The following is a 22,334-nucleotide window of genomic DNA, read 5'->3' on the forward strand; positions in this document are numbered from 1 at the left end:
ACAATATAAATTCAGAACAAAGCTTATGAGAGGAGTTGACCTCTTCATAAGTGGACGTGATAGAAGAAAGATGCTTTTTCTCTCTTTTTCTCAAGAGCCAGAAACTTCAGCCATAGCATTTGGTTTTGTGTTGATTTTCTTGATGAGATACCAGTAGAGCTTAAAGTGTAGACAGGGTTGGGTAAAATATTATAGGACTCCTTGTGGGCAGTGGTTGGGTAAAAATGTTGGGCTTCCTTGTAGCTCAGATGGTAAAGAATCTGTCTGCAATGCAGGAGACCTGGGTTCGATTCCTGGGTCAGGAAGATCCCCTGGAGAAGGAAATGGCAACCCACTCCAGTATTCTTGCCTGGGAAATCCCATGAACAGAGGAGCCTGGTGAGCTATAGTCAATGGGTCGTGAAGAGGCGGGCACAACTTAGCTACTAAAACCACTACCAGCACTCTAGTTCTAGTCTTACTTATATCACAGAAAATGTAATGGTTCAAGTTTATTTTAAGCAATACAATAACTTTATTAATATCTCATCTCTTAATCCCCCCTGGGGATTCCTATTTAAAAGAATGTGAAGAATCTTCTTATGAAAGAATCAGAAAGGCAAGTTCTTTGCCTTCTTATGAAAGGCAAAGAATCTTATATGAGTAACCACTCCTGATTGTTTGGATATCTTAAAGTACTGGGTTTCTTAAAGTAGGTTGTTCTTGTAGGATGAGCATACCATAGCAATTTAATCACTGCTGGGTGCTCCATTCGTGGAAGAGAGTGGTGCTGAATGTAGGGTACATAGGATACTAGTTAAACTCAGGTGCAAAATTGTGGAATGGGGTGGGGAATTTAGGAAGAAGTATAAGGAATGGAAAGAAAAATCCTGGAATGTAAGTTGGAAAATTGGGTTCTAAACGTGACTCTGTCATTAACTGGTAGTATGATCTTGAGTAAGTCATCTAGCCTTTCAACTTCAGTGTCCTTACCTATAAAATGAGGGATTGAACTGAATACATGACCTTCACTGTCTGTTCAAAAGGCATGATTCTGTGAATAGTTACTTTATTCTTTTCTTTTTCTCTTCAGTCTCATCCTTTCCAAGAGGGGAGAAGCAAAACAGAAGGCATTTTAGAATGGTTTTCAGCTAATCAGAATCCCTTTATGTTCCACTCTATCAAAGCTTCTGATTATGCTGTTAGATTACAGTATAAGAAATCCACACTGGTGAAGAGACAAGGAAGTATTGTGAGCAGGAGACAAGAAAAGGAATCCCTTTGGTTTAGAATTTGCATGATTGAGGGTGGGGTTACAGTTCATAGTGAATAAAACATGGTTAGAAATTATAATAATTGCTTCCTCATTCTCATCAAAAAGTCATTTAAGTAGAGAGCAAGTTGTAGTCAAATTAGCAAAGTAAGCAGTTTCTTTTCATTGCTTATTCACTTTAGCACTGCTCTAACATCTTATTACACACCCCTCCCCCCACCTCCCGAAGCTTATCGCTCTGGCCAGCCTCACCCAAACATAGCCGTATTCTAACCTTTCCCAGCCCATAGCACCAATCAAACCTGTATAATTCAGGGCCCTACTGTTTTCAAGCATTAAGGAGCTAGCCTCATAAAACAATACATCATTGTATTAATGAAGAAGGACTCATTCTGGCCCTCTAGGTTATAGGCAATGTTTTCACAGTGCCTTTCTGAAGCTAGTATTCCTGCTTGAGCCTTCAGGAGATGACGCTAGTGCCAAATGTAAGCAGAGTAGCTGGGAAGAGCAGCCCCATGGCAACCAGCAAAGGAGGTGTTTAAGAGGCTCCCTTAGGGATGCTTATAAAATCCTTGGCCACTGTCTGCTTTCACACACAAAAGGTCACCTTTTACTGATACTTACTTATGCATAGCACTGGGCTTCCCTGGTGGTTGAGACAATGAAGAATCTGCCTGCAAATGGCAGGAAATGCAGGTTCGATCCCTGGGTTGGGAAGATCCCTAGAGGAGGGCATGGCCACCCACTCCAGTATTCTTGCCTGGAGAGTCCCATGGACAGAGAAGCCTTGCAGGCTACAGTCCATGGGGTTTCAAAGAGTCAGAAATGACTGAGCAACTAACACTAACTATGCATAGCACTGTACCAGGTGCAAGGAAAATGGAAGAGACACAGTATTTATCTTCTGAGGGCTTCAGTTCAGTTCAGTTGCTCAGTCGTGTCCAACTCTTTGTGACCCCATGAATCGCAGCACGCCAGGCCTCCCTGTCCATCACCAACTCCAGGAGTTCATTCAGACTCACGTCCATCGAGTCAGTGATGCCATCCAGCCATCTCATCCTCTGTCGTCCCCTTCTCCTCCTGCCCCCAATCCCTCCCAGCATCAGGGTCTTTTCCAATGAGTCAACTCTTTGCATGAGGTGGCCAAAGTACTGGAGTTTCAGCTTTAGCATCATTCCTTCCAAAGAAATCCTAGGGCTGATCTCCTTCAGAATGGACTGGTTGGATCTCCTTGCAGTCCAAGGGACTCTCAAGAGTCTTCTCCAACACCACAGTTCAAAAGCATCAATTCTTCGGCGCTCAGCCTTCTTCACAGTCCAACTCTCACATCCATACATGACCACTGGAAAAACCATAGAGGGAAAACTATTATACAAATCTACCCTAATGTAGATACACATGTGCAAGCAATACAGACAGTGGAGTTAAAATATTAACTGAGAATTGGGAAAGAATCTTGAGATAGTGCATTAAATGCCAAGAGTGAGAGTGTATCTTGGGAGTTAAGTCCACCATCTTTTCAGTTTAGAATTCTGTCTTTGGTGGGGGCCCTACAGGATGGTCTGGACACCCATGGCTGTGCTCTATGACATCACCCCTTCTGAAAGGTTAGGGATGTGCCCTAACTTCCCCATAATAATAGGGTGAATCCAGGGTCCTTATTATGTTCATTCAGCACAGAGCCTGTGCGTCCAAAAGGCTTCAGGACAAGCCCCAGGATTAGAAAGGCAGTTAAAGAATGGATTTGAGACTTCATACATGCTTATAAATACTCTATAAAATGAAATAAATAGAAGGAGACTGTCTGTCATGGGAGCCAGAAAATGAGAGGTTATTTGATTTTTTTTTTTTCATTTTATCTAATGCAAATTTGTCAATCAGAAATGACTGTATTCACAGTGTAAAGCAGGCATTTAACTTCGGGCGGGAGTGGAGGATCCCAGCTAAGGCACTTCTGAGAAAACTGGAATAGGCTATTTTCCTGCCAGACCTGTTCCCCTTCCTGATTGTCTGCAAATATTTTTGTCACAGATTGACTTTTCATAAAAGAGCCATAAATACTGCCTCCCCCTCCTGGTTCTTTCTCCCCATTCTCTATTCTCCTCAGAAAGTAAACAAAGCTGCAGTCTTCCTATTATTACAGAAACAGAGATTAGGATCACCACAGATTTGTTAGCTGAATTCTTTGGTAATGCAAGACTCTTAGAGTCTGCCCAGCTTTTCAGAATTCCGTGGATAGGCATTTGGAAAATATTTTCTGTTGGGGCTTGAGAACATGGGAAGGAGGGAGAGGCAGGCCCAAGACTCCTTTAATCTGGTTAAGGAAGGGCATGCTCTGACCTTGCTTCTCTGGCCACTTGATCTCTATATATAGTTCTTTGTCCCATCTCATCAGGCATCTTTTGTTTACATTTCCAGAGGAAATCTCTGTTTAATGCATAGCCAAGGGAAAATGTATACCAACAGATGAATATTTCCTCTTGGCTTCCAAGTCTGCATGGTTTTGTGAATAAATAAGCATTCCTGAAAATACTGAGAGGAAGAAAAATGGTAAAATACTTACTCATCAGTCAGGCAACCACATTTCTTGAGCAAACATGATGTACTCCATGTGGTAGGTCATTTGGGGGCTACGAAAAAAGAAAACATAAGTTGTTGATGACCTCCAGGAACTTTTATTCTAGTGAGGAATAACCCAGTAAGAAAGAGGAGTATTTGTGAAACAGCATGCAGTATAGGGAGCACAGATGAATGTAGCATGGCCCTCCCAGGTTTACTTATTTCATCTTATTGTTAAATTTTAGGGCGCGGAGTGGATTAAAGCACTTCCTGGCTATTCTGTGTGCCATCTGTTTTCTTCTTCAGAAATGTTGCCGGACAATGGGTCTGTCCATCCCAGAAGCTCCATGGGTAGATTGATTTCTTGCTGGCTCTTCTCAAACCATTTGAGGACCTGGGTGGCATGGCTCTTTAGGATTAACAGAAAGAAAAAAGAAAGGAGATGAGCTGAATTTGCAGAATTTCAGCTTTTCATCTTGCCACCAAGTCTTTGCTCCAATAACTTTCAGAAGTCTTAGAGTTCAAACTGTAGGTGACTTGGTGTTCTCCCCTTTCTACTCCTGTTGCTCACTGAAATGGTATTTGGTTTGGAAATAGCAACAATCAATGTCTGCTTCTCCAAGCATAAAAATAGGTATCTTAACAGAAATTAGTTAAAAAAAAAACATTGTTCTGAGTGATTCCAGCAGATGATCCTGAAATGTTTTCAAGTGGTTGAACTAGAAGAAATAATAGAATCTTAAATCATTAAAGCACAAATATGTTTGTTGGAAGAGTCTTCTGCAAGCACTGAGGATATGATAAAACAGAGTCATTAGAGAGATGTAAGCATAATTATGGAAAATTTAGTGGGGAAAATGCACTTTAGACAAATGTTGAATGAGGAACAATAAATTCCCCCTTCTGCTGAGACAGGGAGCAGAGGTATTAAAAGAGGTGGAAATGAGCAAATTGTATGGGCAAAATGGTATGCCACACACTGGCTATAAAGAGACAAACAGTGAATAGTCCCTGACCTCAAGGAACTTGTTTAACAGGTAAAATGTCAAATACAATGTGAAGTGGTAATTATTCTAATGAAGGTAAGTGCAGGATGACAAGCTAGCGTAGAGAAAGAAATACCTGTCTGTCTGAGGGACTTAGGAAGGACTGTAGAGTGGGACCAAAAATCAAATTGTCTTAAATAAGAGTAGAATTTTGCCCCCCAGAATAAGAAAAGAGAGTGAAAGGAACACCATACAAGAACATAGGAGGGTAAACAGTATAGAGGTGTTCAGGGGAGCACCAGAAGTTTAGTTCAGCCAGAATGTGAGATGGGAGAATCATTGTGCGAGGTGAGTACAGAGAAGTAGCTAGGGCCTGGGTAGCGAAGGGCCTTGTATACCATGCACAGGTGTTTGGACTTTATCCTGTAGACTTTGGGGACCCATGGAAGGATTTAAAGTGAGTAACTGGATACGGTCTTCATTTCGGGATTGCTCTGGATGTAGTGTGCAGGATGGAGCAAGTGTCAAGGGTCAAAACTGAAGGCGAAGAGACCAGTGAGGTGGCTTTTACTGATCCATGGAGAGATGAAGGCCAACCTAAGGCAGTGGCAGTATGGTTAGGGAGCAGGAGATAAATTCAAAACAGATTTGTAGGAGGTAGAATCAATATTTCTTGGAGAGTAGTTAGATGCAGTGGGTAGAGAGATGAGAGAATAGTAGGATGATCCATAGGTTTCTGTCTTGGGGAACTAAATGAATGTGTTGCTTTTAACTAGGTTAGGAAATAAATGGAATTCTTTTTAGACAAGTGAGGTTTGTTGTGCCATGGGTCAGAGAGTCAAGTAGGAAACGCCTAGTGGACAGCTGTCTGGGTCTGGAGGTCAGGAGAGAGGTCTGGGAAAGGGATAAATACTGGGGAGTCAACTAAGTAGCACTGAAAGCCATGGAGAATGTGTACAATGAGAAGAAAGCCTAGGACACCAAAATCAATTGTTTGTCACTGAGAATACAACAACAAGCCAACTTTCCAAAAATAAATGAAAAGACTGGAGCTTTTTACAAAGTTACTGAGGGATGGCGTGTATTTAAAAAATTAAATATCAGAAGGAAAATTTTCAATTGTGGGCATAATCAACATTTTAGATATTACCTCTGTAAAGACTGCAATAATAAGTGACAATGATTTCCTACATTACAGGTAAGCACTTTATATGTGTTAACTCATTTAATCCTAACAACACTATAAGGCAAACACTATTCTTATTCTTGCTTTACAGATAGAGACATTGAGATACAGAGAGATTGAAGTGATTTGCCAAGGTCATGCTGCTAGTAGGTAACAGAGTGTGGATTTGAGTCCAGACACTTTAGCTCCAGAGCCTACACCCCTGAACACCCCACTGTTATACTTCCTTTTGCAAGGCCAAGGCATACATCACTTGGATGTCCCTTGTTCATCACCAGTGGTCCCTGACCATCATGAGGATGACTTGTAGGGAGTAAGGGGAATGATATATGGGTGTGAATTCTGAAAGAAAGCAAAAGAAACAGAAGGTACAGAATGGAGGAGGAAAACTGACAAAACGAGGCTCAGAATGGCAAAGGAAGAGAGGCCTTTAAGGTGTGGGAGTCTTGATAGAGTCCACTGGAGTGGCGCCATTATATAGGAAGATATCATTAGTGAACTTTGAGAGGAGGTTCAGTGGAAAAGTGAGGATAGAGTCAGAGAGGTCCAAGAGAAAGTAAGTTGTAAGGAAATGCATGCTGTGAGAAGTTTGATCATGAAAGTGAAAAGATAAATAGAGTGATAGTTATTATCCTTTTGAAATGCCAAACAATCAGACTCACACTCTGTATAGTATTCTAATTGTTTATTTATTACTTGGTAGCTCACAATAAGAGTCACTAGATCCACTGACTGACTATACATGCTTCATTTCCCATCCTGATTTGGCTTCCAGCCCTCTTTCCAATCCTGGGCCCTCCTGCCCAGCTCTAAGTTTCTACAGCTCACTCCTCAGTTTCTGCAACTTACTCCTCATAGAAAGTGTGTGGTTTCCGGGATGCAATGTGATATGGTAGCTTTGGAGTTGGGTGTGCTAGCTGTGTAACCCTGGACACACACATAACTTCTCTGAGCCTCAGTTTCATTATCTATGAAACTTAGGCTAATCATATTTTTAAGGGAAAGGTAATATATGTAAAACACTTGCTACTATAACAAGCAGATAGTGGAGGCTCAATAAATGGTAGTACCAGTGGCAGCAGCAGCAGCAGGAGTGATAATAGGAGCAGTTGTTAGTATTCATAGTACCAGTATTAATAGTGCATATGCATGCTAAGTTGCTTTTGGTTGTGTCCGACTCTTGTGCGACCCCATGGACAGTAGCCTGCCAGGCTCCTCTGTCCATGGGATTCTCCAGGAGGCGGTTGCCATGCTTTCCACCTGGGGATCTTCCCAACTCAGAGATCGAACCCCCATCTTCTGTGGCTCTTGCATTGGCAGGTGGGTTTTTCATCACTAGCACCACCTGGGAAGCCTGGTATTAATAGTACCAGCAGTATTTCTGGGCACCTCACCTTTGCCAGAGATTCCTAGATTCCAACTTCAGAACTTCTAGAGGATCAATATTTCTGAGGGTGGGGAAGACAGTAATCACAATCAATCTCAAATTTAACACATGAACTAGAACTTGCCTTGGGAAAGAGGAGTGGTGATGAAATTGCAGCACTAAAAATGTTGGAAATCTCAGCCACATGGCCCTATTTAATCACCCACCCACAACTGTGCAAAGGTGGTACACCAAAAAGGGTTATTATGCTCAATAAGCTGCCGGTTTTCAGTTACTGAATTAAACTAATTTTATTTACTATGGAAAAGTTCACTGCCCTTCTGCATGAATATCTAGGGGATTCTTTAAGTTGATGCTTAAGTAAACTTGCCTATTATCCTGCCCAAATTCCCCTTGATTACTGCCCCTAAGCAAAGGCAAAGAAATGTTTTGGGGAGGGACAGATGCTTTCATCTCTAGTGGTTTTTAAAACAGTGACTTTGAGGGATTTTTCTTAATTTAAGTGTAATTGACATATAACTCTTTGTTAGTTCCAGATGCACAGCACAGTGGTTCAATATTTATTGAGGATTCTAAAATGTTTATTAGCCAGAATGTTCTGTGAGTATTTTTGTGGAAGATGGAAGAGCAGGAGGAACAGACTTAATGTTAAGCTCCTGAGGAGGATTTGGCCTCCCAGTGCCTCATGAGAATGAAATAGCTGTTTTGAAGCCAATGTGGAATAATAGGTGAAGAAAATGGTTTTCATGAACAATGGGAAATAAGTACAGAGTGACATAGTCAGTCTATTCATTTATACTACTGAAATGACTAATTCAGAGGATTATAGTTAATCTTAATAAATATATGGCAATTGATAGTTAATATAGATGAAAAACCTAAATCAACTGTGCAATCTGAAGTGTGGGCATAGCCTATTTTTATACTAGAAAAGAAAATGCTTTATAATTTCTCAGGCACCTAATGTGTTTCATTCTTTTGTGACAATTCTTGATATATTCCAGTGAAATAAAATTTTGAGGACATTAAAGGCTGCATTTGAAACATTTGGAGGGTGTGGACACGTGACAGGCTGTAAGGATAAAATGAGTTAGGATTAACATTGTTTTCCCTCCCCTCCTCCCCCACATCTATAGGGCATAGAAGCTTTCCAGTGTGGCCATGTTTTCATAGTCAAAACAGTTCATATAGGCATGTACTCTTGTTCTGTTGTTGTGCCTTTGGAGTGGGGAGTGCAGTGAAGTTCACTTTATAGCTCCATTCCCCTTCTGCTGTCTTCTTCCTCCAGTTCCTGTTTCTCAGTGTTCAAATTCCAGGTTATTCACTAAATGACCAGAACACTTGCCTAATTTTGGATTCTTCTGCTTGCTCCACTCTTCGCACAACCCATCCAAGTTTCCAATTTCCAATGTGCTCTTGAAAAGTTGGTGGAATTCTGATAATTCCAGTTATAGCCATATCAAGCCTACCCTATAACCTTTAAATGTTTCCAGTTCCACCTGTATCTCCAACCTTTCTTGCCATCAACCCAACTGAAACACCAAACAAAAAAAAAAAAAAAAAAAAACCCTAAAATGAAAACAACATCCACCACTATAACAGACATGCACACAGCTGTTGAAATGCCCTTTCTGTCTCTGCTTGTCGGGAATAGTCCAGCTGTGTGATAGGGTCAGCAGAGACTAGGAGTGGGAGAGAATCATATTTGAATCTTATGTCCTGGGCTTTGTGCTAGAGGCATTCTTGTTTCTAATCTCAGTGTTTATGACAATCCTGTGATAATGTTGGTGATATCCCCATTTTACAAATGAGGAACCTGAGAATGAGAGAAATTTGATGACTTATTCAAGGTCAAACATAGAGTTAGCTCAGGTTCAGTCTTGCATCTCTCTGGCTTTGAAATCCAAGTTCTTTCTGCTGTGCTATGCAGCTGACTGAAGACACTGTCTACCTGCCACGGATTTATTACTGTTGGAGAAGGAAATGGCAGCCCACTCTAGTATTCTTACCTGGAAAATCCCATGGACAGAGGAGCCTGATGGGCCACAGTCCATGGGGTCACAAGGAGTCAGACACGACTTAAGCCACTAATCAGCAAACAGAGGAGACAGCTTAGGATGCCCACTGATTTTCCTCCCTTCATTAAATAACTCCAGAAGAGTAGATTATCTGTTTGGGGCCTTGGCATTCCTGACTCAATGGGAAGTCTCTTATGTACCTATATTTGATAGCCCAGAGTAACTCTCTGCCATAAAAACCCTTCGTGGAGTTAGGAAGCAGAGGGAAAATGGCTGCTCGAGCCGGCAGAAGGAAGCAGTAATGCCCACTGTTAAGGCACTTACTTGCTTCGATTATTTTTGTGCCATGAGACCCAGGTCAGGGGTGGTCAGCTCCAGGTATTGTTACTGACCCTGGCCATACAGTCAGTTTACTGTGGGACCCACACTTCTTCCCTGAGACTGCCTTGTTGGGCCTCCTGGGCCATGACTCTGCTCCTGGGTAAATGTTGTCTTCATGTGAGACATGTGAGACAGGTTTTCTTAACCATTACAAAAGAGTTTGGCAGTAAAGATTTACTCTCAGCCAATTTACAGATTCAATGTAATTCCTATCAAATCACCAATGGCATTTTTCACAGAACTAGAACAAAAAATATCTCAAAGTTTGCATGGAGACACAGAAGACCCTGAACAACCAAAGCAATCTTGAAAAAGAAAAATGGAGCTGGAGGAATCAGGCCCCCTGACATCAGACTATACTAAAAAGCTACAGTCATAAAAACAGTATGATACTGGCACAAAAATAGAAATGTAGATCAATGGAACAGGATAGAAGACCCAGAAATAAGCTCATGGACCTTTAGCCAATTAATCTATGAAAAAGGAGGCAAGACTACACAATGTTGGAAAGACAGTCTCTTCAACAAATGGTGCTGGGGAAACTGGACAGCCACATGTTGAAAAAAAAAAGGAATTAGATCATTCCTTAACTCCATACACAAAAATATGCTCAAAATGGATTAAAGACCTAAATATTAGACTGGACAGTATAAAACTCTTATAGGAAAACATAGGCAGAACACTTTTGGACATAAATCACAGCAACATCTTTTTTAATCCATCTCCCAGAATAATGGAAATAAAAGCAAAAATACACAAGTGGGACCTACTTAAACTCAAAAACTTTTGCACAGTAAAGGAAACAATAAAACAAAAAGACAACCCACAGATTGGGAGAAAATATTTGCAAATGATGTGACTGATAAGGGATTAGTCTCCAAAATCAACAAACAGCTTATGACACTTAATAGCATCAAAACATGAAGAAGGCAATGGCACCCCACTCCAGTACTCTTGCCTGGAAAATCCCGTGGACTGAGGAACCTGGTAGGCTGCAGTCCATGGGGTCGCTGAGAGTCGGACACGACTGAGCGACTTACCTTTCACTTTTCACTTTCATCCATTGGAGAAGGAAATGGCAACCCACTCCAGTGTTCTTGCCTGGAGAATCCCAGAGACGGGGGAGCCTGGTGGGCTGCCGTCTATGGGGTCACACAGAGTTGGACACGACTGAAGTGACTTTGCAGCAGCAGCAGCATCAAAACAAACAAAGCACTCAAAAAATGGGCAGAAGACCTGACTAGACATTTCCCTAAAGAGTATAAACATGGCCAATAGGGACATGAAAAGATGTTCAAGATGTTATTAGAAAAATGCAAATCAAAATTACAATGAGGTATCACCTCTCACCAGTCAAAATGTCTTATCATCAAAAAATCCACAAACAGCAAATGCTGGAGATGGTGTGGAGAGAAGGGAACCCTCCTGCACTGTTGGTGGGAATGTAAATTGGTACGGCTACTATGGAGAACTGTATGAAGGTTCCTTAAAAAACTAAAACTAAAAAGTAAAAATGACCATATGACTCTGTAATCCCTGTCCTGAGCATATACCCAGAGAAAAACATGTTTCCCAAAGATACATGCACCCCAGTGTTCATTGCAACACTGTTTACAATATCCAAGACATGGAAAAAAATGTCCATCATCAGAGGAATGGGTAAAGATGTGATATATATATATATATAATGGAATATTACTCAGCCATTAAAAAGAATGAAATAAGTCCATTTACAGCAACATGGATGGACCTAGAGAGTGTCACACTGAGTGAAGTAAGTCATACAGAGAAGGAGAAATATCATATGACATCCCTTATATGTGGAATCTAAAAAGAAATGATACAAATGAAGTTACAAAATAGGGAGAGACTCACAGACTTAGAAAATGAACTCATGGTTGCAGGGGATGGCAGAGGGGAAAGATAGTTAAGGACTTTGAGAAGGTCATGTACACACTGTTAAATTTAAAATGGATAACCAACAAAAACCTACTATAAAGCACATGGAAGTCTGCTCAGTGTTATGTGCCAGCCTGGATGGGAGTGGGGTTTGGGGGGAAAATGGATACATGTATATGTATGGCTGAGTCCCTTCACTGTTCACCTGAAACTATCACAGCATTGTTCATCAGCTACACCCCAGTACAAAATGTTTTTGGTGTTAAAAAAAATTAAAAAAAGAATCTTAAAATTAAAAAGTGTCCTTAATTTTATCACACTTAGGCTATAACTGATAAATATAATATCATAATGACTGTAAATATATAGATTTCCTCAGAAAAAGTACATACATTGCTACTATTTTTAAAAATTAAATTAAGTTAAAAAAAACCCTAGAAACAGCTCACCCATTTTCCCCATCCCCCTATCCCCCACCTCTGGCAACCACCAATTTTTTTGTATCTATGAGCTTATTTTTTTAATTAAAATTTTTGTTTAGATTCCACAAATAAGAGAGATCATATGGTATCTATCCTTTTCTGTCTTATTTCACTTAGCATAATACCCTCAAGGGCCATCCATACTGTCACAAATGGCAAGATTTCATTCATTTTTATGACATTATATAGGTATATCACAATTTCTTTATCTGTTCATCCACTGATGAACACTTAGATTGTTTCCATGTCTTAGCTATTGTAAATAATGCTATGAAACAGATGAAGCATTATTTACAATATGCTGTGGGGACATGGGGGTGCATATTTTAAAAAAATATTTGCTTATTTATTTGGCTGCCTCATATCTTAGTTTGGGCATGTGGATCTTTTTTTTTAATTTAGTTGAAGGATAATTGCTCTACAGTATTGTGCTGGTTTCTGCCAAACATCAACATCGGCATGCAGCTCTCATTGCATCATGTGGGGTCTTTCTTTGCAGCATGTGGGCTTAGTTGCCCCAGGCATGTGGGATCTTAGCTCCCCAACCAGGGACTGAACCCGCAACCTCTATGTTGCAGGGTGGACTCTAAACCCCTGGACCACCAGTGAAGTCCTGGGTACATATTTTTGAATTAGTTTTTCATCTTCTCTGGGTAAAGACTTGGAAGTGGAGCTGCTGAATCATATGGTAGTGATACATTTAATTTTTTGAGGAACCTCCATACTGTTTTCCATATCAGGTGCACCAATTTACATTCTCACTAGAAGTACACAAGGCTTTTCTCCACAAGGTTCTTATTGACTATGTTTTCTTCTGGGAGTTTTATTGTTTTAGGTCTTATATTCAAGGATTTAATCCACTTTGAGTTAATTTTTATGTATGGTGTTAGTGGTCCAGATACATTATTACTGTTAATGGTGGGCCCATGTCCTCCAATGGAATGATTATTGAGAAGTGCAGGCACACCTATGGAATCAACTATTTACTACTTCAGGACAGAAAAAGAATTCCACAGCTCAGTGCATTCCCACTCCCTCTCCTCTCACCTAAATCATATCTAGAATCTAAGTTTACCCCATCTCAGGCAGTTCTAGGAACTCTTATTACTCCTAAGAGCTTTATATGAATTTACTCATTTAATCTTAACAATAACCCTATGCTGCTGCTGCTAAGTCGCTTCAGTTGTGTCTGACTCTGTGCGACCCCACAGACAGCAGCCCACCAGGCTCCTCCGTCCCTGGGATTCTCCAGGCAAGAACACTGGAGTGGGTTGCCATTTCCTTCTCCAATGTATGAAAGTGAAAAGTGAAAGTGAAGTCAGTCAGTCGTGTCTGACTGTTAGCGACCCCATGGACTGCAGCCCACCATGCTCCTCGGTCCATGGCATTTTCCAGGCAATAGTACTGGAGTGGGTTGCCATTTCCTTCTCCATAACCCTATGAGATGAGTACTATTATTATTCTCATTTTATAGACAGAGAACCTGAGGCACAGGGCAGGTAACTAATTTGTACAAAGTCACACAGGAAGTAAGTGCAGAGTGAGGATTTGTATCCAGTTAGACTCTAGAATTCATGATTTTAAACACTACGCTATATTTAAAGTGAAGGGCAGAGCTGACCAGGTCAGTTAGTGGCTCTATGTGCAGTGCTTTGCAAGTTGCTTATTATTGTGTCTACAGTCTGGATAAGGACAGACGTTTGTCAGTATAATCAGTCTTGGTGTGTTATGTGAATGTGTGTCTATGTGGGAAGGGCATGGTGTGTATCTGATCAGTGTTTGGGCATGCCCTTCTTTGTGGTGATAAGCTTTCTATAGAGCATGCATCTTAGCAACCTTCCACATGCTATGCATCTCTCTATTTCAAACATGGCTGCCTGAGTGTTCATCTCGTGTGTGTGTGTTTGTGTGGAAGTGGGTATATTATAAAGAGAATATATGTGGAAAGAAGAATATGTATAATGAGAGAATAACTATTTAAACTGGGTCGTGAGGACTGCTTTGACATCTGTTTGTTTTTTTTTTTTCCCCCCTCTCAAAGGGTTCTTTCCAAACCCTTGGCATTTTCCCCCATATAGGGAAAAAAACTGAGAAACACCTGGAAGAGGTAGTCTTTTGTTTGCTCTGATTGGAAACCTTGTCTCTCATGTTCAGAGCAGTTTTTCTGCCCTCTTCTCCTCCATATCCCAGGCCTGTTCCAGCTTCTTCTAATAACATCAAAAGCATAAGACAGTCATTGGCTTTGGAATAATTTCTAAACCAATAGAACTTTAGCCAAAAGACTGCATTGTACCAATGGGAGCCCATGTCACATAGAACCAGACACTTCTGCCTTTTGCTTTTCAACTCCCAGTTTATACATGGGTAGTCACATGCTGGCACACAACAGCAGGCTTGTAAGTGCACAAAGATGTCTTCTTTGAAACATCTCAGGTGGAGGGGCAAGCACAGGACAAGAGGAGGATTAGAGAAGGGTGAAAGGACCACAGTGGTACTTGGTGAGCAAGTTTGTGAAAAGGAAGGAAGAAAATAATCACAAGATGCCAGTTTACTATATAGTGCACATAACATAATTCTTGCCAAATTTGTGACGTGTTCTAGGATCTGAAGAGCTCTTCTAGTCTTCTTGGACTATTCTTGGATTCTAATTGCCATCCAGTCTTCAGCCAAGAAATGCAACCTATTTTAGGAGGATTCCATTGGCTTTCAAAAGAAGTGGAATTTGTATTATATTGGTAGCAGAGAGAACATTTTATTTAAGAAGCAAGAATCTACTCTTACAGATGAGTAAGCAAATTGCACAGTGGTCTGCAGACCAGGGAGTGGAATTAAACATCTTTATGCTTTCACACTCCATTTCTGTCAAAAACAGGATATTGGCAGCAAACCACCTGGAAAAAAAACCCACTGAACTACAGTGAGTCCTGCCAAGCCCCATGCTTAATTCTAACCTGCTAGACAGCTGCTAACACATCATTAGCCCAGGAGGTGAAAGCAAATGGTATTCCCAGGATACTGGTGTTTACTATCTACGGTCTCCTTTTAAAAAATAACTACCCTTATAGAGAGTCAGTAAAACTTGTCACTTTCCCTATGTGAATGTTTCAGGTCAGTTCAGTTCAGTTGCTCAGTCGTGTCCGACTCTGCGACCCCATGAATCGCAGCATGCCAGGCCTCCCTGTCCATCACCAACTCCCGGAGTTCACTCAAACTCACGTCCATTGAGTCGGTGATGCCATCCAGCCATCTCATCCTCTGTCGTCCCCTTCTCCTCCTGCCCCCAATCCCTCCCAGCATCACAGTCTTTTCCAATGAGTCAACTCTTTGCATGAGGTGGCCAAAGTACTGGAGTTTCAGCTTTAGCATCAGTCCTTCCAGTGAACACCCAGGACTGATCTCTTTTAGGATGGATTGGCTGGATCTCCTTGCAGTCCAAGGGACTCTCAAGAGTCTTCTCCAACACCACAGTTCAAAAGCATCAATTCTTCGGCGCTCAGCTTTCTTCACAGTCCAACTCTCACATCCATACATGACCACTGGAAAAACCATAGCCTTGACTAGACGGACCTTTGTTGGCAAAGTAATGTCTCTGCTTTTGAATATGCTATCTAGGTTGGTCATAACTTTTCTTCCAAGGAGTAAGCGTCTTTTAATTTCATGGCTGCAGTCACCATCTGCAGTGATTTTGGAGCCCAGAAAAATAAAGTCTGACACTGTTTCCACTGTTTCCCCATCTATTTCCCATGAAGTGGTGGGACCAGATGCCATGATCTTCGTTTTCTGAATGTTGAGTTTTAAGCCAACTTTTCCACTCTCCTCTTTCACTCTCATCAAGAGGCTCTTTAGTTCTTCTTCGCTTTCTGCCATAAGGGTGGTGTTATCTGCATATCTGAGGTTATTGATATTTCTCCCGGCAATCTTGATTCCAGCTTGTGCTTCATCTAGCCTGGCATTTCTCATGATGTACTCTGCATATAAGTTGAATAAGCAGGGTGACAATATACAGCCTTGATGTACTCCTTTTCCTGTTTGGAACCAGTCTGTTGTTCCATGTCTAGTTCTAACTGTTGCTTCTTGACTTGCATACAGGTTTCTCAAGAAGCAGGTCAGGTGGTCTGGTATTCCCATCTCTTTAAGAATTTTCCACAGTTTTTTGTGATCCACACAGTCAAAGGCTTTGACATAGTCAATAAAACAGAAGTAGATATTTTTCTGGAATTCTCTTGCTTTTTCCATGATCCAGCAGATGTTGGCAATTTGATCTCTGGTTCCTCTGCCTTTTCTAAATCCAGCTTGAACATTTGGAAGTTCATGGTTCATATACTGTTGAAGCCTGACTTGGAAAATTTTGAGCATTACTTCGCTAGCTTGTGAGATGAGTGCAATTGTGTAGTAGTTTGAACATTCTTTGGCATTGCCTTTCTTTGGGATTGGAATGAAAACTGACCTTTTCCAGTCCTGTGGCCACTACTGAGTTTTCCAAATTTGCTGGCATATTGAGTGCAGCACTTTCACAGCATCATTTTTTAGGATTTGAAGTAGCTCAACTGGAATTCCATCACCTCCACTAGCTTTGTTTGTAGTGATGCTTGCTAAGGGCTTTTCTCAATAGCTAACATTTATTAACACTTCATATGTGTCAGGTATTTGTTAAGTGCTTTACACATATCTCATTTAATCCACCCAAGCTACCTCTGAGATAGGCATTATTATTATCCCCCCAAAAGGAAGAAACTCAGATAACTAAGTAATGTATCCCAGGGGAGTGATGAGACATGAGACTTAGAGAGGCAAGGAGGGACCTGATCACAAAGGCCCTTAAGAAGTTTGTAATCTGTTTCAAGGTCAGAGGGAAGCCAGTTGAAAATTACAATGAAACTGTATTAATCATTGAGAGGAGTGTGTTTTTTTAAAAAGATTATGCTGCTTGGCTGCTGTATTAAGAACACAGTTTGGATTGGGAAGATACAAGACCAGAGACAGAGAGACCAGTTAGATGACTATTGTATTGTGGTGCCTGGTACATACATAGTAAGCACTCAGTGTCTATTTGTTGGATGAATGGATAGATAGAGAGATTCTAGGGGACAGAACTGTGACATAATAATAAATGATAGAAAGGGATAGATTTGAATTATATTTAGGAGGTAAAATTAGGGATTTAATGATTAATTGAATATGGGGGATGAGGAAGGGAAATTAAGAACAATGCCCAGGATTTCCTAGGGCCCAGTGGTATTCATTTAGGAAGTATTAGAGAAGAATCAGATTTAATGGAAAAGGGTGAGGAAAGGAGATGAGTTTAGTTTTGGAAACTGATTTTGTGATGCCTGTGGTTATACAGATTAAAATGTTCAGTAAGCAGTTAGACATATGGATCTAAATTTCAAGAGAGAGATTTAGGATGGAAAGAGAGATAAGTGAGATAAGTAGAATTATTCTAAACTTGGATTGTGGTAATGGTTGCACAGTTCTACAAATTAATTTTAAAAAATTATTGCATTCTCTAACAGCACTGTTTACAATAGCCAAGACATGGAAGCAACCTAAGTGTCCATCAACAGATGAATGGATAAAGAAGATGTGGTACATTTTGTTGTTGCTGTTCAGTCACTCAGTCATGTCCTACTCTTTGCAACCCCATGGACTGCAGCATGCCAGGCTTCCCTGTCCTCCTCCATCTCTCAAAGTTTTCTCAAACTCATGTCCATTGAATCAGTGATGCCATCCAAAGATCTCATCCTCTGTCTTTGGAATAATTTCTGTCCCCTTCTCCTCCTGCCTTCAGTCTTTCCCAGCATTGGGGTCTTTCCCAATGAGTCTGCTCTTCACATCAGGTAATCAAAGTATTGGAGTTTCAGCTTCAGCATCAGTCCTTCCAATGAATATTCAGGACTGATTTCTTTTAGGATTGATTGGTTGGATCTCCTTGCTTTCCAAGGGACTCTCAAGAGTCTTGTCCAACACCACAGTTCAAAAGCATCAGTTCTTCGGAGCTCAACCTTTTTTATTGTCTAGCACTCATATCTGTACATGACTACTGGAAAAACCATAGCTTTGATTATATGGACCTTTGTAGGCAAAGTCAAGTCTCTGCTTTTTAGTAAGTACGCTGTCTAGGTTTGTCAAAGCGTTTCTTCCAAGGATGGTTGCAGTCACCATCTGCAGTGATTTTGAAGCCCAAGAAAATAAAGTCCGTCACTGTTTCCATTGTTTCCCCATCTATTTGCTATGAAGTGATGGGACCAGATGCCTTGATTTTAGTTTTTTGAATGTTGAATTTTAAGCTAGCTTTTTCACTCTCCTTTTTCACCTTCATCAAGAGGCTCCTTAGTTCCTCTTTGCTTTCTGCTCATAGAGTGGTATCATCTATATCTGAGGTTATTGATATTTCTCCTGGCAATCTTGATTCCAGCTTGTGCTTCATCCAGCCTGGCATTTTGCATGATGTACTCTGCATATAAGTTAAATAAGCAGGGTGACAATATACAACCTTTTGCCAAGTTTAAACTAGTCTATTGTTCCATGGGCTTCCCTGGTGGTTCAGATGGTAAACTGTCTGCCTGCAATGTGGGAGACCTGAGTTCAATCCCTGGGTTGGGAAGATCCCCTGGAGAAGGAAATGGCAACCCACTCCAGTACACTTGCCTGGAAAATCCCATGGACAGAGGAGCCTGGTAGTCTACAGTCCATGGGGTTGCAAAGAATCAGACACTACTGAGAAACTTCACACTGTTCCAAGTCCAGTTCTAACTGTTGCTTCTTGACCTGCATATGTGTTTCACAGGAGGCAGGTAAGCTGGTCTGGTATTCCCATCTCTTTAAGAATTTTCCAGTTTGTTGTATTCTACACAGTCAAAGGCTTTAGTGTAGTCAGTGAAGCAGAAGTAGATATTTTTCTGGAATTCTGTAGCTTTTTTAATGATCCAACAGATTTTGGCAATTTGATCTCTGGTTCCTCTGCCTTTTCTAAATGCAGCTTGTACATCTGAAGGTTCTCAGTTCACATACTGTTTAAGCCTAGCTTGAAGGATTTTGAGCATTACTTTGCTAGCATGTGAGATGATTGCAATTGTGCCATAGTTTGAACATTCTTTGTCATTGTCCTTCTTTGGGATTGAAATGAAAACTGACCTTTTCCAGTCCTGTGGCTAGAAGATTTGGTACATATATACAATGAATATTACTTGTCCATAAAAAAGAATGAAATAATACTCTTTGCAGCAACATGGATGGACATAGAGATGATCATGCTAAGTGAAATAAGTCAGATAGACAGAGAAAGACAAATTACATGATGCCACTTACATGTGGAATCTAAAAAAAAAAGAATAAATGTTTATACCAAATAGAAATGGACTCACAGACATAGAAAACAGACTTATGGCTACCAAAAGGGAAAGGGGAGGTGGAGGAATAAATTAGGAGTATGGGATTAGCGAAGCACACTGCTGCTGCTGCTGCTGCTGCTAAGTCGCTTCAGTCGTGTCTGACTCTGTGCAACCCCATAGACGGCAGCCCACCAGGCTCCCCGTCCCTGGGATTCTCCAGGCAAGAACACTGGAGTGGGCTGCCATTTCCTTCTCCAATGCGTGAAAGTGAAAAGTGAAAGTGAAGTTGCTCAGTTGTGTCCGACTCTTAGCGACCCCATAGACTGCAGCCTACCAGGCTCCTCCATCCATGAGATTTTCCAGGCAAGAGCACTGGAGTGGGGTGCCATTGCCTTCTCCACGAAGCACACTACTCTATATAAAATAGACCAAAACAAGGATTACTATATAACAGGGAACAGTATTTTAATATCTTGTAATAACCTACAATGGAAAATAATCTGAAATATATATATATATATAATTTATATATATATATAAAACTGAAAAGTCATTGAATCCCCCACTTAGATTAATTTTATGGTATGTAAATTATATCTCAATAAAGCTCTTTTTTTTTTTGGCTGTGCCGTGAGGCCTATGAAATTTTAGTTCCTTGACCAGGAATCAGACCCAAACCCCCTGCATTGAAAGTGCTGAGTCTTAACCTCTGGACCACCAAGGAAGTCCTTATATAAAGCTCTTTTTACAAAAAGATAAGCAGGGCACTGGCATATAGGTGGTACTGAGGCCTTAGATGCATGAGATTGCATAAGACTAAGGGTAATCTAATTCTTGGAATACTGGCATTTATGGTTCAGGCAGAGGAGCTGGAGTGATCAGAAGGAAAACTAGGAGAATCGGTGTCATGGGAACCAAGGGAAGAGAGTGTTTCCAGAAGGAAATGGATGATTTTTTTAAAACTATGGGAGACTTGATCATCCTCATCTGTGTATGCTCACTCCAACTCTTTGTGACCCCATGAACTGTAGCCTTCCAGGCTCCTCTGTCCATGGAATTTTCCAGGCAAGAATCCTGGAGTGGGTGGTCATTTCCTTCTCCAGAGGATCTTCTTCCTGATCCAGGGGTCAAACCTGCATATTCTTTACCACTGTGTCACCTGGGAAGCCCCCACTGGAGAGTGCCTGCAGGTCTCAAACCCTGGAGAGGGTTATTTAATTGGTTTGTAGTTGAAGGAACTGCTGAGCTACGGCCTGAATGTTGATGGGAAGGAGCCAGTTGAGAGGGAGAGGTTGAATGAAGGAGAGAGAAAGGAAGACTGATTAAGTGAGGATTCCAAGAGGGTGGGAGAGGATGGGGTGCAGAGCACAGGTAGAGTGATAAACTTTCTAGAGGAAGAGAGACACCATTTTAAAAAAATAATGCCAGCTGAGGGCAGGATGGTTGAAGGTGCAGGTATGTTTGTTTATTGGTTTGTTTTGAGAATGTGAAGGAATTCTGTGACATGGGTTCTGTTTTCTTCATGAAGATGGAAGTAAAACATTTGCTGTGCTTTTATTGTGAATGAGAAGGGAGGTGGTGACCTTGGAGCTTTGAGGACTGTGGAGATTTGAATTACTACTGTAAAGAAAGATGGAAACAGCTGTTAAGAGAATTCTACTAATATAAGATGAGTAGGAAACATTGAGAGCCTGCTGGAAGCTGTACACCATGAATGTAAAGGGGTAGGTCATACTTAAAACCACAAAAATCAATATATGGGTTAGGTGAGAAAAAGGATGTTGTTGTTGTTGAGTTGCCAAGTTTTGTCCGACTCTTTTGCAACCCCATGAACAGTAGCCCACCAGGCTCCTTTGTCCATGGGATTTCCCAGGCAAGCATACTGAAGTGGGTTGCCATTTCCTTCTCCAAGGGATCTTCCTAATCCAGGGGTCAAACCTGCGTCTCCTGCTTGCCAGGTGGATACTTAACCACTGAGCCACCAGAGACTGTGAAGAGGATGGAGGCATATATATATACTACAGATAAAAAGGTTACTGTCACTAATATTGGAGATATCCAATATTTTATTATTATGTTAGTGATGTTAGCCTTTTATCTGTCCATGTTGTGATTCCCGCCCCCACCCCCCATTTGTCATTTATCTTTATTTTCCTATATGTCTTTTAGTGTCCCTGGCTTGTGGGAGGAAGGTCTCCCCTCCTTAAATGTTCTTTACATGTTTTCAGTGGTTTTCTTTTTCGTATTTTAAGCCTTTAATATACCTGGAATTTATTTTAGGATGGGCTTCCCTGGTGGCTCAGAGGTTAAAGCGTCTGCCTGCAATGCGGGAGACCCAGGTTCAATCCCTGGGTCGGGAAGATTCCCTGGAGAAGGAAATGGCAACCCACTCCAGTATTCTTGCCTGGAAAATCCCATGGATGGAGGAGCCTGGTGGGCTACAGTCCACGGGGTCGCAAAGAGTCGGACATGACTGAGCAACTTCACTTTCACTTTATTTTAGGATACGTGGTTTTCAAATTTATTTTAGGATATGTAGTTTTGTTTTCTTCCAGATAAAGAGCTCTTGTGCCAAGACCATTTATTCACACAACAGTCCTTTTCCCATTGCCACATCTTGGGTTTCCATATGTAGTTGGACCTATTCTAGACTCTACTCTGTTCTAATGCTTTAACTTTCTATTCTTATGCCAATACCTTACTACTCTGATCATAGTGGTTTTATGGTAACTTTTAATATTTAGTAATATCTGATATTTCTTTATCATAATTTTCTTGCTATTCTTGGATATTTTGTTCTACATGTGAACGTTAAAATAATTTTATCTAGTTACCAAATATACTTAATTTTGA

The 22,334-nt window shown here is 40.9% G+C and overlaps 1 protein-coding gene across 4 annotated transcripts in view; it reads left to right on the forward strand.

Moving 5' to 3' along the window:
• The window catches only part of MID2 (midline 2), a 108,984-nt gene that overhangs the window by 30,029 nt on the left and 56,621 nt on the right, over window positions 1-22,334 (forward strand). The window lies entirely within an intron of this gene.

This window comes from Bos javanicus, chromosome X (assembly GCF_032452875.1).
Source record: "Bos javanicus breed banteng chromosome X, ARS-OSU_banteng_1.0, whole genome shotgun sequence".
NCBI classification, from domain to species: domain Eukaryota; kingdom Metazoa; phylum Chordata; class Mammalia; order Artiodactyla; family Bovidae; genus Bos; species Bos javanicus.